A 15,899-nucleotide genomic window follows, 5' to 3' on the forward strand; every position below is an offset into this window, starting at 1 on the left:
AATCCACCAGTAGGTTATTGGTGCGTCAGGCGTTCCTCGAACCATGGTCCCCACCAATTGACCTGTAGATCAATTGGTGACAGCTTGTCATGTGGGAAGGTTGTTAAAGGGTGAGGACCAGAGTTCGAGGAACGCCTGGCGCACCAATAACCTACTGGTGGATTAGGATATCCATAGTGATGGGTTAGGATCGATGCCCTGCAGGGCCAGCTTGGGGTCCGTTGGGGCGGCTAGCACTAAGGCTAGTGGGCTAGTAGTGAGGCTAGTGGGGTCCACAGGACGGGTTGTTACAGTCCCCTTAGGAGAACTCCCTTCTCCTCATGAGTTGTTCAGGACCCTCCGCTTTTACAGCAAACGGTCATAATGTCTATACGCATTTTTTCAACCAGGAACACCCCTGTGTTCCTCGTAAAAACTTGCAATGTTTTACCAATAACCATATTCCCTCCCGGAATATAACCACCGCCATGGCCACCCCCAGGCCTCACTCCAAAACATCCCAACCACTTGTATGTCCCCACGCATCCTTTCCAAAAATAGACATGTTCTGACTATTCATAAAACTTCCTATTTTTGCAACTGAACTTTCCAAAAATAGCAAAGCTCTAACTCACATAAAACTTTCCATTTTTAGAAAATATCTATTTATGGCAACTTTCCATATATAGAACTACTGAGCAATTTCCTTTTCCACGAGACCCACAAATCACACGTCCCAAAGAACTCCATCTTTATTAAAACCTCAAATGCAATAATCGTTTACAACTCCACTTAGGACAGAAAGGCCTGATATGCCCTCCTCCCCACAAATGATGATATTCTTGCGGGTCACTTTTCTTGGGACAGTCTGCCAACCTGTGATCCCTGCCTCCACATCCAAAACACCCTCGTGCCCCTTGCCGCATACCTGATGTGACTTCCGGCTTCCTCTTCTGTCCCTGCGCCGGTTTCCTGCCTTTGATAGGGACAATCTTCTCTGGCGTCTCCTCTGTCCGAACTGTTGGGCTAACCACCACGATCTACTCCCTTAGGTCTTCCTCGATCTCAGCTGCGGTCTCCAGTAGCTCCGCCCTCGTGGCGTAACTCCTCCCTCTGCAATGGACCCTCAAGTCCTCACGAAGCACCCTCATGAACCTCCTGACTTGAGCCTCTTCGGACTCCATCACCCGACCCCCATACATCAGAAGTCGACTGAACACCACATCTAACTCCCGCACCGACCGAGTCCCCTGAGATATCTATAGGAATTGCACCTCCAACCGGTCTAATGCTTTTCTAGGAAAGTACTTTCGGTCAAACTCCTCTATGAAATCCACCCAAGTTATCTCCCTCTGCACCCTCCTGGCCGCCACTAATCTCCACCACAAGTGAGCATCACCTATCAGGTTGTGGATCCTTATGTCCACCCAAAACTTCTGAGGACATCTAAGAGACTGGAAGTCATGTTCCGCTCTCGTCCTCCACGCATCTACAGCAGTAGGGTCGGTACCATCCAAAAACCGCCCTGTACCGATCTTGCTCATCTTCCTTAGCATGGTCACGTAAAGGGAATGAGCTCCTTCACCCGCAGCCACTGGCTGCTGCCCCTTCTCCACCACAGGTGGTACAACCAGGAGCCTGCGCTGGTACCACTGCCGGCAACTGCTCCAACATCCGTGCCAACAAGTCCGTAATCACAGCATCTCTACCAAGGGCTCCACTTACTGGAACTCCCGCACCCGAAACTCCAGTACAACCGGCCAACCCGGCACCGACACCGCCCACACCGACCCCCTTAGTGCCTACGGTCATACCGACACCACCACCAGCCACACTCACAGACCCCTCCTAGAATGCCTGCGACTCTCCAACGCCCTCTACCGTCACACTCGGGTCCACGGTAACACTAGCAACTGGGCCTCTGCCCCTACCACGATCACGTCTGCGTCCACGACCATGTCCGTGTCCCCGACTAGTAACAGCTCCACCTCTAATCATCTGCACTATCCAGAATATATTAAGATGGTCGTTATTACAAACATTTATTCTAACATCGCATGCAAATTGCTTACACAATCCTCCACAATAGAAGCAAGAACGATGAACACCAAATAATTAACGTGTTTTTTGAATTCACAAAACATGTTTTCTAGAACATATGAAAATAAATTTGGTGTAACATCCCGGTTTTATATTGGTAATTGGGCTAATTTGTTTTTTTCAAGCCCATTAAAGTGTGCATTACGTTAAACGACAAAGGCCATGTCGTTTGTGTAATCGTGGATGTATACACTACTTCAGCCGTAAAACAGAAAGACTCGCAAACTAAAACCCTAAAACTAGACCAGTAGCCACCGAGTGTGGGAGAGAGACAGCTGAGCCATTGTGGTTGTTGTTATTGTTCTGTCATGGTGTTGTGTTTGAAAGAATCCGAGAACGTTGAGAAGCGAGACAAGATTGTTGCCGTCGACACCATCGCCACCATGAGTTGCCGCTAGAGGTTGCAACCATGAGTCACCGGATGACCGCCGCTGTCATCGGCGTAGTCGTGGTCCATCGAAGATGTCGTTAAGGGTAAGGAAACCTAATTAATTATGTAGCTTGCGGAATAAGTTTATGATATTGTCTTGATGGATCTGTTGCTTTGTTGTTGTTTGATTGTTGAGAGATAAGGACGTGACAACTATGGACTTGAAGCTTTGTTGATCGGCGTTGCTGATCCGTCAAGAATTGTTGAGTGTAAACGTCGAGAAAGGTAAACGGCGAAACTCTTTCTCGTGTCTGTCGTTGTGTTGCATTGATTATTGAACCGAGAAGCTTAACCAACTAAACCAGAGGATTTAAGTCCAGAACCGAAACTTGTTTATCGAACGTGCATGAGTTGATTTGTGGTGTCATGCATGGTTAGTGGTTACGTACGTTGTCGATGACGTTGTGTATTGTGGCTGGTTGAGGAATTGGTATTGTGGGAGCATGTGATCGTACGTGGACTAAATTGTGGTGTTATGAATTATTAGACTGTTGGTTTGATTTAATTATTAAACTACATCTAATTAATTTATTTGAGAAACATCAGCACATTAAATCGGGTTTGATAAATTATATTAATTCATAGATTATTATTGGAAAATAATCTTTGATTGTTTAATCTAAACCGTTGCAGACCATGATTATTGTTGAAGCGATTTCTGTTGGAGGTTGTACTAAATCGAGGATTCTATTCATGTGGCAAAGGTGAAGACTAGTTGGTGTCTTTTTCATATGCCGATATGTTTAGATAGTTACTTAATTTAAGGTTAAGCCAGTATACCTATGGATTATATATAAATAATCTTAGTTGATTGTTGAGTGTATAATAATACATATATATATATATATATTATATTTACTAAATAAAATATAAGGAAAAAGAATTAGTAATAGGATTTGAAAGTTAAAAGAACTAGATGTTTTAAAACGGATTGCGTGGTGTGTGATATGCATGTTTGTATGATTAAATAAATTTTTTGAGTGTGAGGAGAAAATGTGCCAAGAGGCACGAAGAAGCGGGAGAACCGCAGAGAGTCCTACAAGGAATTTTTTCTTGTAGTTGTGTGGTGGTCTACGGGCACGGAATGCGGGTAGATCAGGATTGGCTGACGAGCCAACGCGTTGTGCGTGGAAGAAGTGCGAGAAGCATGAGGAATCCGGATACGCAAGTGAAAATGTGCAGGAAGAACTGCGAAAGCATGAGGAATCCTGTAATGCATGGTAATGAAAATGTGCAGGAAGAAGTGCGAAAGCATGAGGAATCCCGTAATGCACAGCGTTGTCTATGGGACGTAGTCTCATTTGTTTGATGTTTGAGTGTCGTTGACACGTGATTGATTGCTTGTCTTAGGTTTAGACTTTGTGATGGTCTAAGCATGTTTGTGTATGAAGACTTCGTGAGCCCTAAGGCTTGCCCTCGCTGAGTAATCTTAGATTGCTCATCCCTCTCTTTCTCTTGCAGGTAACCATGAGGAGTAGATGATAGAGTTGGTGTTGGTGTTAGGAGCTGGAGATTATTCTTTTATTTTCCACTGTTGGATTTATCGAACTGGTTGTTAGTTTTAGTTTAACGTTTAAAGGATGGTTTGAAAGACGTTTAAATTGAATTAATGGATTTTTCGGTTATTTTCGGTTAAATATTGTTTACTTGTGGTATAAGTTAACCTGTAACATGCCATAGAAATTGGGTGTTACATTTGGTATCAACCGTTATATATGAACTTGAAGAAATTGCGTCCTACACTCCTACTAGGATATAGTCACCTCTCCATGGCCCTCAAACCTTAAAGTGTTGATGATGATTTGGAAAATTTAAAATGCAGGATTTGCTTCCCAATCTGTAACTCTTTACATTTTGATAATATCTATCTGAGTTTGTTAGCCCTTATTTATTATTTATTATTTATGTTGGCATAATACGATACTGGAATTAATTACGAAATAAAGTTAAACACGCTCTCTCAGTCTCTCTCTCTCTGTAACTCAAAATTATTGCAGAAAAATATAACCACCCTTGACAGTTGATCCACTTCTTGGCAGAGTGGGTACTGCCACAAGATATAAATATTCATCAAAATAGCAGAGTTTACAAAGTACAACATATATCTATGCAAAAGAGAAGAAGCTACCTATGGGTGTTTGGTGTATACTGATCCGAACTACATAAACATATTACAAGAAAAAAGAGTCACTACTCACTCTCTTTGATCGAATATTCACCAGGCCAAAGAAAAGCTTTGACCCTTACCAATTTTTCATATATAAGAACCATGTTTAAAATTTTTTCACCTGGACCTCTAGAATACTGAGATTATATGCCTTCGGGGTATTGTAACATATTGGAACAAATCTCTTAAACCGGTCTGGTTTCTTTTGGCTAGTTTAGGCCTAATTTTAGTCTAAAGTCTAAACCTTAAATCTCAATAGTTCAAACTATTGTTTTAAAGCTTGGTTTAAGAACTCAAGATCGAATCAAAGAACACCTTTTCTTTATTGCTTAAGAAAATTATCTCAAAACTTAAGCTCTCTCAATCTCTCTCTCTTAAATCATAAGTTATGCCACAAGTAGACATCTCTTTATATAGAAAAACCTTTGTCCTAATCCTACTAGGAAAACCTTATGTTAGATAGCTCCTAACATACTTAGTCCTTATCTCTTAACCATAATTCGGTTTAGATAAGGCTTAACCTACTTCTTAAGTTGACTTCATGCTTAAGCCAATAGTCTCCCTTCTAAGCTTGAAGTCCTTCTTGCTCATATCTTCCACACCGATAAGATGCCTCATTTCCTTGTACTTGACTCTTCCCAAAGCTTTTGTCAAGATGTCAGCCCTCTGTTCTTCCCCGAGAATATGCTCAACTTCGACTTGTCCGTTCTCAACACATTCACGAATGAAATGGTACCTTGTTTGAATATGTTTACTCCGGCCATGAAAAACGGGATTCTTTGTAAGAGCAATTGCAGACTGGTTGTCTATACGAATGACCACCCGTTCGCATGGTAACTCGTTGATTTCACTGAGGAGTTCTTGAAGCCAAATCGCCTGTCTTGCTGCCTCGGTCGCGGCCATGAACTCTGCTTCGCAGGACGACAGAGCCACTGTATCTTGTTTTTGCGAGCACCATGTGATCAAGCTACCACCAAGATAAAAGACATGTCCTGTTGTGCTCCTACCATCATCAGGGTCTACATTGTGACTACTGTCACTATACCTAACAAGCTTCGCACCAGATGACGATGATCTCCTGAAAAAAAACCGAGAGTAGTAGTACCTTTCAGATATCTCAGGCAATGTTTCATGGCTGCTCCGTGTGACTCCTTTGGATGTTGCATATAACGGCTTAGTACACCCACACAATATGACAAATCAGGTCGTGTGTGTAACAGATATCTTAGAGATCCTATGATTCTTCTGTAACTTGTTCCATCAATATCCCTTTCCTTTAGCGCTTTTGATAACTTCAAACCTTCCTCCATTGGTGTTTGTGTCAGATTGCAGTCAATCATACCAGCTTCTTGTAGAATTTTCAACGCATATCGTTCTTGATTCAGAGTTATCCCTTCTTGTGTTTGAGAAACTTCTATCCCAAGATAGTAAGTCAATTTGCCCAAATCACTCATCTCGAACTTCAACGCCATCTCCTTCTTGAAACTTTCAATGATCCTAAGACTCGTTCCAGAAAAAAATATGTCATCAACATACACTGCAACAAGAAGAACCTCATTACTCACCTTCTTTCGATACACTGACGGCTCCTTTGAACATTTTCTGAACTGCAACTCTTTAAGAACTTGGTTAAGCTTTTCGTTCCATGCTCTCGGAGCCTGTCTCAAGCCGTACAATGCCTTGTGGAGCTTGTAGACTTTGTTCTCACTCCCTTCTATCACGAAACCCTCTCGTTGTGAAACATATACCGTCTCCTTCAACACACCATTGAGAAACGCTGTTTTAACATCGAGATGGTGTATTTCCCAACCCTAGATGCAGCAAGACTAATAAGAAGACGGATAGTTTCGATTCTTGCAACTGGGGCAAACACATCTTCAAAGTCTATCCCATATCTCTGCACATATCCTTTGGCCACAAGCCTAACTTTGTATTTGTGTATAGTGCTGTCAGAATTTCTCCTAAGTTTAAAAACCCATTTGAGGCCTATAGACTTTTCTCCATGTGGAAGTTCAAAAAGATCCCAAGTCCGATTCTTAGTAATACAGTACATTTTGTCTTTACAAGCCTGCAACCAGTCCTAATTGTCTTTAGCCTCATTAAAATCCCTCGGCTCGTTGTCTAGACACATCAGCAACCTCTCTGCTTCCAATTCAGCAAGTAATACATAATTGTTGATGTCAGGATCAGTCACAATTAGTATGTTTAGTTCGGTCAAAGGAGGGTCAAAGTTCTCTTTTATTATATTTGTGCCGAGACACAGAAGACGGGTTACAACACGACGTAAACGAGCTACAAATGTGGACGAGGATAATAGAGGAGCTGTTATCTCGTCGATTCTTCGAGCGATTGGTTCTAAAACCGTTGACTTCTGCTTGGACGAGATGTGGCTCTTGTACTTGCTGTACTACTTCTCTTGCCTTTTTTTCGATCCCCCTTTACGCAGGCCGTACGCTTACCTTTAGAGGGAGTCGTGTCGGTTCGTCTATGTAAAAGACCAAAATACCCTCCCTTCCCTTGGGGGATTATTATGGGCTTTTCCTGGGTTGGGCCTTTTGTTTGGGGTGTGGATCCACCCCCAACAGTAGTCCCACCCTGGCCTTTAGTTCGTAGTCTTCAGGCGAAGAACAACCGTGGGAAGATGAAGGGTCGCTTCTCTGATTGGATAAACGAAGAGTCGCGCGTGAAGGAACGGTTCTCGACTTTTTAGGTCGAATCGTTGTGTGCGGTGATCAACGCGCGTGCTGTAATGATGACGCTTCCAGATCCTTCATCCTTCCCCTATAAATATCACTTCTCCACTTCTCTCATTATCTTCTTTTCGTGTTTTTCGGTGCTCATCGTTCAAGTATTCTCCCCTCTTCTTATCTCGTCGTTATTTTGCTTTTAGTGTGTCGTGCTTTTATTATGAATTCCCCTCGATCCCAATCGTCCGATCCGTCTGTCGAGAGCCACCTTCGACGAGCGACAACTTCCGAATCTGACAGCTCTAATAGGTCCGTTCACCGGGAGGACCGTTCTCGGTGTCCCTCTGATTCGTCTTTGGCGGGTTCAGACATGGCTCGATTTGAAGAGTTGAGACGTCGTCTCATTCCAGGGTCGGCAGTTCCAAGCTCGTCAGGTCTGCCCTGCAGGATTCCTTCCCTGATCGACGAGCCATTAATCGACGACCCTTCTTTTCCCGAGTTGGACAACGTTCCTTTGCCAACCGCGAACCTTTTCTATCACATGCCTCCGTCGACGTTGAAACCGGAAGCGGCGGCTGATGCGGTTCGTATCGGGAAATTAAACACCGAGCCGAGAATTCTGATGCCAAAATCATTTCAGCGTCCCTGGGATGCTCCTTCTGGCTTTATTTGCCTCTCGGAGAAGTACTTCACCGAGTGCGGGCTCACCTTCCCTTTGCAGTCCTTCCTGATGACATATTTTGCTCGTCGAGAGGCGGCCATTTCTCAATTTGCCCCGGCGACCTTTCGAAACGCTGTTGGTCTTTCGATTATGGCCGAAGCTGCAGGGGTTAAGCTCACTTGTGACCATTTGGAAGAGTTGACGTGTCTGAACCCATCGAGCCGAACTAAAACGCCTGAACTTTACTATGTAGCGTCGGGAAAGAAGGCGACGCTCGTCGAGGGTGCCAAGGGCAAAACATATAATTGGAAGGGCTCGTACTTCTTTCTGGAAGTCGGTGAGGGGGTTTTAGAAGATCCGTCGATTCCTTGGTTTTCTGGGTGGAACCCTTCACCCGGTAGCCGACCCTTCTTGCCTAGTTATCTTTATTCGCACTGTCCTCTGGTTGTAGTTAACCTCCTCTCCCTTTTTTTTTTTTAGTTGTTGTTCCAAGGTGTTTGCTTCCATACCCTTCTTCGTTTCAAGCCGAGATAGACGCGATTAGGCTCCACTGTCCGTACGTTTGGCCGGGTACTGAAGGTCGGAGAGATCGTTCGAGAAGGCCAGTTTCTAGCCGAAGACAAATAGGTACTCTTTTAAATCCATACGTATATGTATACATGCTTCGAGCTTTGTTCTGACGCCGTCTCTTCCTTTCCTTTTTTTTTAGCCAAGAATATGGGAAAGTTGAACTTGAATGTCCCCAACGCATCCGCTCGCTACCGCCGAGCTCCGGAGCCGTTGCCTCGTTCCGCTCCCCATCATGATGCTCGTCCGGGTGCCAATCCCCCAAGCTCTGGTTCGTCAAAAAGGGTTCCTCCTTCCCCTCGTCAAGTTGTGGACGACCCTTCGAAGATGCATCCAAGATCCCTTCCTCCGAATCGCCACATTGGTCCTGAGAGACACTTCCAAGGAGGAAGGTGGACGGGACTCCTGGTCGCATCGCCGAGGTGCCGAAAGATTCGCAGAAAAGGAAGGATGGCCCTGAACAAGAGCAGTCTGCCCCACCCAAGAAGTCTAAGTCGATCGACTTTAGCTGGAATTTTGCTCATTCCTCCGGGGCTCGTCCTTTTCCGGATGACTCGCAGTCTTGTGCTGAGTTGTTTCGGAAGATCCACTTTGGTGAAGGTCGTCTTCCTGCAGTTGAGAAGATGAAAGAGGCCGACGCAGTTGCCGACGTTGCTCAAGCGTCCTTTGAGGTTTGTCGGTTAAACCAACTTGCTTTTTAAATCTTCTTTTATTTTTCTTTTCTTTTTATGGTTTTCATTCCCTTTCTTTTTTGATAGTTTATTGCACGTATCAATCGTATGGCTTCTCGCTATGATCGTCGTGTTCGGAACTTGGAAGGTGAGCGTTCTGGGGCGTCGAGTGAGAGGATCGAGCGCCTCGAGGCGCAATTGGGGGAGGTGGTGCGGTCCAACCAGAGAGTTAGCGACCTTGTGGCCAAACTCGAACATCACCGGAGCGGGCTGATCACAGAGCGAGACTCTCTTACGACGAAGCTTGAGGAGTCTGAAGTTGCCTGTAACAGTCTGAAGCTCACCCTTAACTCGGAGACGAGGAGGCTTAGGGATCGGCGTGACGAGTATGGGCACCACGAGCGAATCAATGCTTTTCACGAGGTGGCTGGTCGCGTGTAGAGGTTCTTATCGAAGCACAAAAGCTACGCCGAAGCGGTTGAAGCGTCGCGGGAGAAGTTCCTTGAATATAACCAAGCCGTTGGAAACGTCCAAATGCTCGAAACGCTCGTCGCCGAGGGTCAGATTTCCTTACTCGATGAGAGGATTAAGGACCAAGTTATGGCCGTGATGAACCAACTGAAGGGCGAAGTTGAAAAGTTCGATCTGCCGGATATTACCGAAGCTGACTTCGACATGTCCCAGATTTTTGCCGGGCCTCTTCCCTCAATTCCGACTTGGATCGCTTCCCCAAACAGCGGGAATACCGAGGTTTGTAATGACGAGGGGAGGATGACGGGTCGGAGAGTGGGGAGATTGGGGGTGAAGAACTGGACGAGTAGGAGAAGGTCGACGATCGTCCTTCTGATGGAGCTGAGGTGCAAGTCAACGACCACCCTTCTGATGGAGTCGAGGAGCAAGTTACGGATCATCCTGCCGAAGGATTACCACGTCCGTCAACTCCCGGGCGCGAGTTGCCGGTTGCTGGCTTAGTCTCGTGATTTTTCTGTTGTCGCCGTGTCGAGGAGTCGGCTCCCTCGTACTACCTTTTGTTTGCCGTATTTTTGGGGTTGGCTCCCACGTACTTTTATGCGCCGTGTTTTAGGGGTCGGCTCCCTTGAAAAACTCACGCTCATCCTTGGGGCATTTATTGAGGATTTTACTTAATGCCCTCTTGTTTTAAATGCTGCTTGTCGCTCATTGAATGCCTTCTCTGTTTTTTTTTTTGAAAGTGCGACTCGTGATGGTCGGCTTATCTCTTTTATGCGAGTTATCATTCGGTTTTAACTAGGTACGACTCAGGACAGTCGATTTACTCGTTTGTGCAAGTTGGACTCGGCTTTATACAACCAGGGACGACTGTTAATAGTCGGCTTACCCTTTTGTGCGAGTTGCGACTCGGCTTAAAATAATACGTCGGAACGTCGGGTCATTACCGGGCCAGGATAACGACTAATATAACTTGCAAACGACGACTCATTCTTATGAGAAAGAAATTTTATATTATTGGCGGCTGTGTCTCGTAAAACGGGACTGCCTACGTACCCTCTGATCAGGAGGGATCAAGTCGATCGTAGTTCACATTTACATGCTTATTCAAATTATAGAAAGGACGAGCTGGATGTAGCCGAGCTCGTTGTTTTTTTTTTTAGTAGTAGTAGCGCATGAGATGCATCGAATTCGAAGACCTCGGCACTGGTTTGCCGCCCATTGTTAAGAGTTCGTATACGCCGGATGGACGACCTTGGATACTAGATTTGGACCTTCCCAATTGGCCCCCATTTTTCCGGCATTCGGTTCGACAGTATTTTAAAAAAATTTATGGAGGACGAGATCCCCTTCGTCGAAATGCCGATTGTGGACTTTCTTGTTGTAATACTTGGCTGCGGCGAGTTGATAATTCTGAATTCGTAGGAGTGCCTTGTCTCGTTCTTCCTCCAACTCGTCGAGTCTATCTATGAGCATTTGACTGTTTAGCGCGGTGTTTTGAACGAGCATCGTTCGTCGGAGGCTCGAACTGCCGACCTCAGCTGCCGACCTCAGAGGGTCGAAGTTCTCTTTTATTATATTGGTGCCAAGACACAGAAGACGGGTTACAACACGACGTAAACGAGCTACAAATGTGGACAAGGATAATAGACGAGTTGTTATCTCGTCGATTCTTCGAGCGATTGGTTCTAAAACCGTTGACTTCTGCTTGGACGAGCTGTGGCTCTTGTACTTGCTGTACTACTTCTCTTGTCTTTTTTTCGATCCCCCTTTAAGCAGGCCGTACGCTTACCTTTATAGGGAGTCGTGTCGGTTCGTCTATGTAAAAGACCATAATACCCTCCCTTCCCTTGGGGATTTATTATGGGCTTTTCCTGGGTTGGGCCTTTTGTTTGGGATGTGGATCCACCCCCAACAATAATCATTCAGGTATTTTGTTTTTGACACCACTCTCCCTGATCTTCTCAAGACAAGCTGTCCTTGACCATCCGTGGAATCTTCTTGACCATTCTCAGCTTCACCTCCATTGTCATCAGTATCTGAATCTGCAATCTCCTGATCTTCGATAACAACATCCTCTATTTTGACCTCTGTTTCAGAACTTTGTGTTGCATATCCTCCAGTATTACTCTCCAGGATATTAACCGGATCAATCCCTCTGTTTCCAAACTCTCCAAATTGGATTGTGAAGCCTGCTCTGCTTGTTTCAGACCTATCATGATTCCAATTCCACCCTCTAGTCTCATCAAACACAACATTGCGACTTACCACTATCTTGCGGGTTTGAGGATCCAGCAACCTGTACGCTTTTGTCCATGGTTCTGTCCCTAAATGCACCAGCCTGCGTGATCGATCATCCAACTTCCTTAAGTGTGGCATCTCTACTCTCGCGTATCCAATACAGCCGAAGATACGAAGATGACTGACATTAGGCTTCTTAGAACGTAAAACTTCATAAGGAGTTCTATCCTTGACTGCTCTAGTGGCTACTCTGTTTAGTAAATATGTTGAATGTCTAATTGCTTCTCCCCACAAGTAGCTTGGGATATTCATGTGCTTCATGATGCTTCTGGTCATTTCTAATAAGGTCCTATTTTTTCTCTCAACAACGCCATTCTGTTGTGGTGTGTATGGAGCTGTAAGATGCCGTTTTATTCCTGAAGTAGCACAAAAAGAATCGAATTCATGCGAGACGAACTCTCCTCCCCTGTCCGTCCTGAAAGTTGTGATCTTCTCTCCCGACTCTTGTTCTACCACAGCCTTAAATTTCTTAAACTTGTTGAAAGCATCGCTCTTTTCTTTCAGCAGTATCGTCCACATATATCTTGAATAGTCTTCTATGAGCACAAAAACGTATCTATTCCCATGCTTGGTGTGATAGGACCACACAAGTCACCGTGAATAAGTTCTAAAACTCTTGAAGCTCGGTATGAAGATGCTTTTGGGAACACCTGTCTAGTCTGTTTGCCTAGAAGACAAGAGTCACATATTTCCTTTTCAAACTTTAAGTGAGGTGTTCCAACAACAAGCTCTCTCTGCATCATCGCTTTCATGGTTTCGTGATTGATGTGTCCTAGGCGTGCATGCCACTTACTAGAATCACTCATTGTTGTTAAGCTCAAGCATACCGTATCCTTTATCCTCATACAAACCTTATATAACCGATTCCTTGATCTTGATGCTTTGACAAGCAATTTCCCATTACGATCATACATGATAAGAGTTTCTCCTCTCATCCTTACGGCACAGCCAGCTTCTGTAGCCTGTCCAAGGCTAATTATGTTGCTCTTCAGACCCGGGATGTAGTAGACATTGCTCATTGTCCTTGCCTCACCATTCATGTTAATAAGTTTGATAGATCCTTTGCCTTTTATGTCTATGCGTGAGTCATCGCCAAATTTTACTTTTCCAGTGATGGTGTTGTCCAAAACAGAGAAATATTTTCGATTCCCAGTCATGTGGTTGCTAGCCCCATTGTCTAGATACCAAGTGTTATCTTCTTCATTGCTGACTTCATACTTACTTGGTACCACCTTCTGCTCATTCAAGTAAACTACCTCATGTAACATGAGTTCATCCGCATCCTCAGTGTCCTTTGTGTCATTCTCCTATGTTTCCTGCAGTTTGAGCAAGCGATCTGGACACTTAGAAGCATAGTGTCCAAATTTATCACACCGAAAACACTCTATCTCAGATAGATCCCTTGTTCCGCCTGCAAATCTTCCACGGCCTCTTCCTCTGAACCGACCTCCGCGACCTCTACCTCGATACCCTCCATAGTATCCACCATTGAAGTCACGATTTGCAGGTGGAGCTTGAGACTCTGAGTTGGCATACATTAACTTGCTTTGATCTTCTTGTGCCTCTTCTTCCTCAGCAATACGTTCCTCATATGTTTTTAAACGACCCACAATGTCCTCAAAGCTTGTTTTGTTAAGATCCAATACCTGCTCAAGTGATGCAGCAATATGGATATATTTCTTACGAGGAAGACTCTTAAGAAACTTCTTAACAATTTTGGGTTCCTTAATATCTTCTCCTAGAGCAGCTGACTTTGAGGAAATCTCAGATAGCTTCCCAACAAAATCATCAATAGATTCTGCATCCTTCATCTCAAGTCGGTCAAATTCTGCCATCAGGGTTTGTAATCTAGCCTCTTTGACTCGTTCTGCTCCAACATGTCTTGTTTTGATGGCTTCCCAAACCTTCTTTGCGCTATCAAGTTCGCCGACTTGAAGAATAAGAGATTCAGAGATAGATTGGAACAGTAGAGCCATCGCCATATCGTTTAAGCTAGCATCATCATCCTCTGTCTCTATGACGTCCCATACTTTGTTCACCTTCAGTAGGATCTTCATCCGCATAGCCCAAACGGTGTAGTTGCTTGCAGTCAACATCGGACACTTAATTGAGGATGGACCTCCTCCGTCCTTTTGCTTGCTCGAAGTAGCCTCAACTTCTTCATTCTTCGTCATTGTTTCAATCCTCGCTCTGATACCAAATATTGTTTTAAAGCTTGATTTAAGAACTCAAGATCGAATCAAAGAACACCTTTTCTTTATTGCTTAAGAAAATTATCTCAAAACTTAAGCTCTCTCAATCTCTCTCTCTTAAATCATAAGTTATGCCACAAGTAGACATCTCCTTATATAGAAAAACCTTTGTCCTAATCCTACTAGGAAAACCTTATGTTAGATAGCTCCTAACATACTTAGTCCTTATCTCTTAACCATAACTCGGTTTGGATAAGGCTTAACCTACTTCTTAAGTTGACTTCATGCTTAAGCCAACACAAACCCTAATCATATATAGTTTTAAATGAAACGATTAGGTCGTCCTCCTCTTCACTTTCGTGCCTCCTAGACCTATATAAAGAGAGGAAAATTAAAATCATATGAGGAAAGAAGAGAAGGAACCGTTGGTGAGATCAAAGAAAAATATGATCAGTCGTTTTTTAGATGATGTAAACGGAGGAGAAAACAAACTCTTTTAAGGACGATATATTTGGCGGGTAGTTTTCCAACTCATAGATCTAGGTTTTCTCCAAATTGTTTAATTACTTTGTGATTGTTGAGATACAATCCAAGTCCCACATCTGAAGTTTAAAGGGATTATCATTAATATATAAAGGTTAGGGTCAATCTACTAATTGCCAATTGGTTTTTAGTTAGAACCCCAAGATAAGCCCAAATTTAACATGGTATCAGAGCCCAAGGTTAAAATTCTGGTGGACCTAGAAAAGTGGATACAGACATGCCTCTTGTTAACCCGAGTAAAGGGGACCCAAGAAGGGGTTTATTGTCGGTCTAAGTGGGATCGGTTCCAGATAGAGTTATCATCTCGAGGAGGCGTGTTAATATCCCACATGTGGTCCTTGGTTTGAAGGGGAGATTGTTGGGATACAATCCAAGTCCCACATCTGAAGTTTAAAGGGATTATCATTAATATATAAAAGGTTAGGGTCAATCTACTAATTGCCAATTGGTTTTTAGTTAGAAACCAAGATAAGCCTAAATTTAACAGTGATCTCGATCAAACTTGTGATTCCTATGTATTATGAATTCAAACATAAGAATAGACAGTTACATAGATATTTTAGAAGGAATAAAAAAATAAACGTTTATTCTTCGGGTTGAAATTTCGTGGTATACATACGTTTGGTTGTTTTACTAAGTACAAATTCTAAAGAAAAAGGAGACAATATAATAGCCTAATGATGTCTTATGCTGGATGAGTTGGGGGCTTGCAAGGTGGCTTCTTATATGGTTCCTTCTTCGCCTCACTCTCGCTTTTATTTAGACAACAAGTTCATTCCTCCTATTTCGCTCTCCTTCTGTATTCCCTAATTTATAATTTAGAGAAAGAAAAACATAGCACAAAAGAGTTAAGGAATTTTGATAAAAAGAAAATAATTAGGCCCCTTCACATGCGATTAAATGATCTTACTAAACCTAAAATTTCATTAACATTCTAAGTGGATGTTATTCGTTCTTATCTAGCAAGCGTTCATGAAAAACAAAAGATTTAATAAACTGTTTCGACTTACTGAGCTTCCGATGCTCTGGTTGTTTGGTCGTTGTTGCTTCTAACTGTCCGAAGAAGAGAGGAGACAAAAGAAGCAACGCTACCGTGAAAATGACGAAGAATGGTGCCTTTACTAGCGTCATTG

The 15,899-nt window shown here is 43.7% G+C and overlaps 1 pseudogene; it reads right to left on the reverse strand.

Annotated features, from left to right (window-relative positions):
* On the reverse strand, positions 15,336-15,897 carry LOC104787535 (annotated as a pseudogene).

The sequence above is a fragment of the Camelina sativa genome, chromosome 5 (assembly GCF_000633955.1).
Source record: "Camelina sativa cultivar DH55 chromosome 5, Cs, whole genome shotgun sequence".
Lineage (NCBI taxonomy): Eukaryota > Viridiplantae > Streptophyta > Magnoliopsida > Brassicales > Brassicaceae > Camelina > Camelina sativa.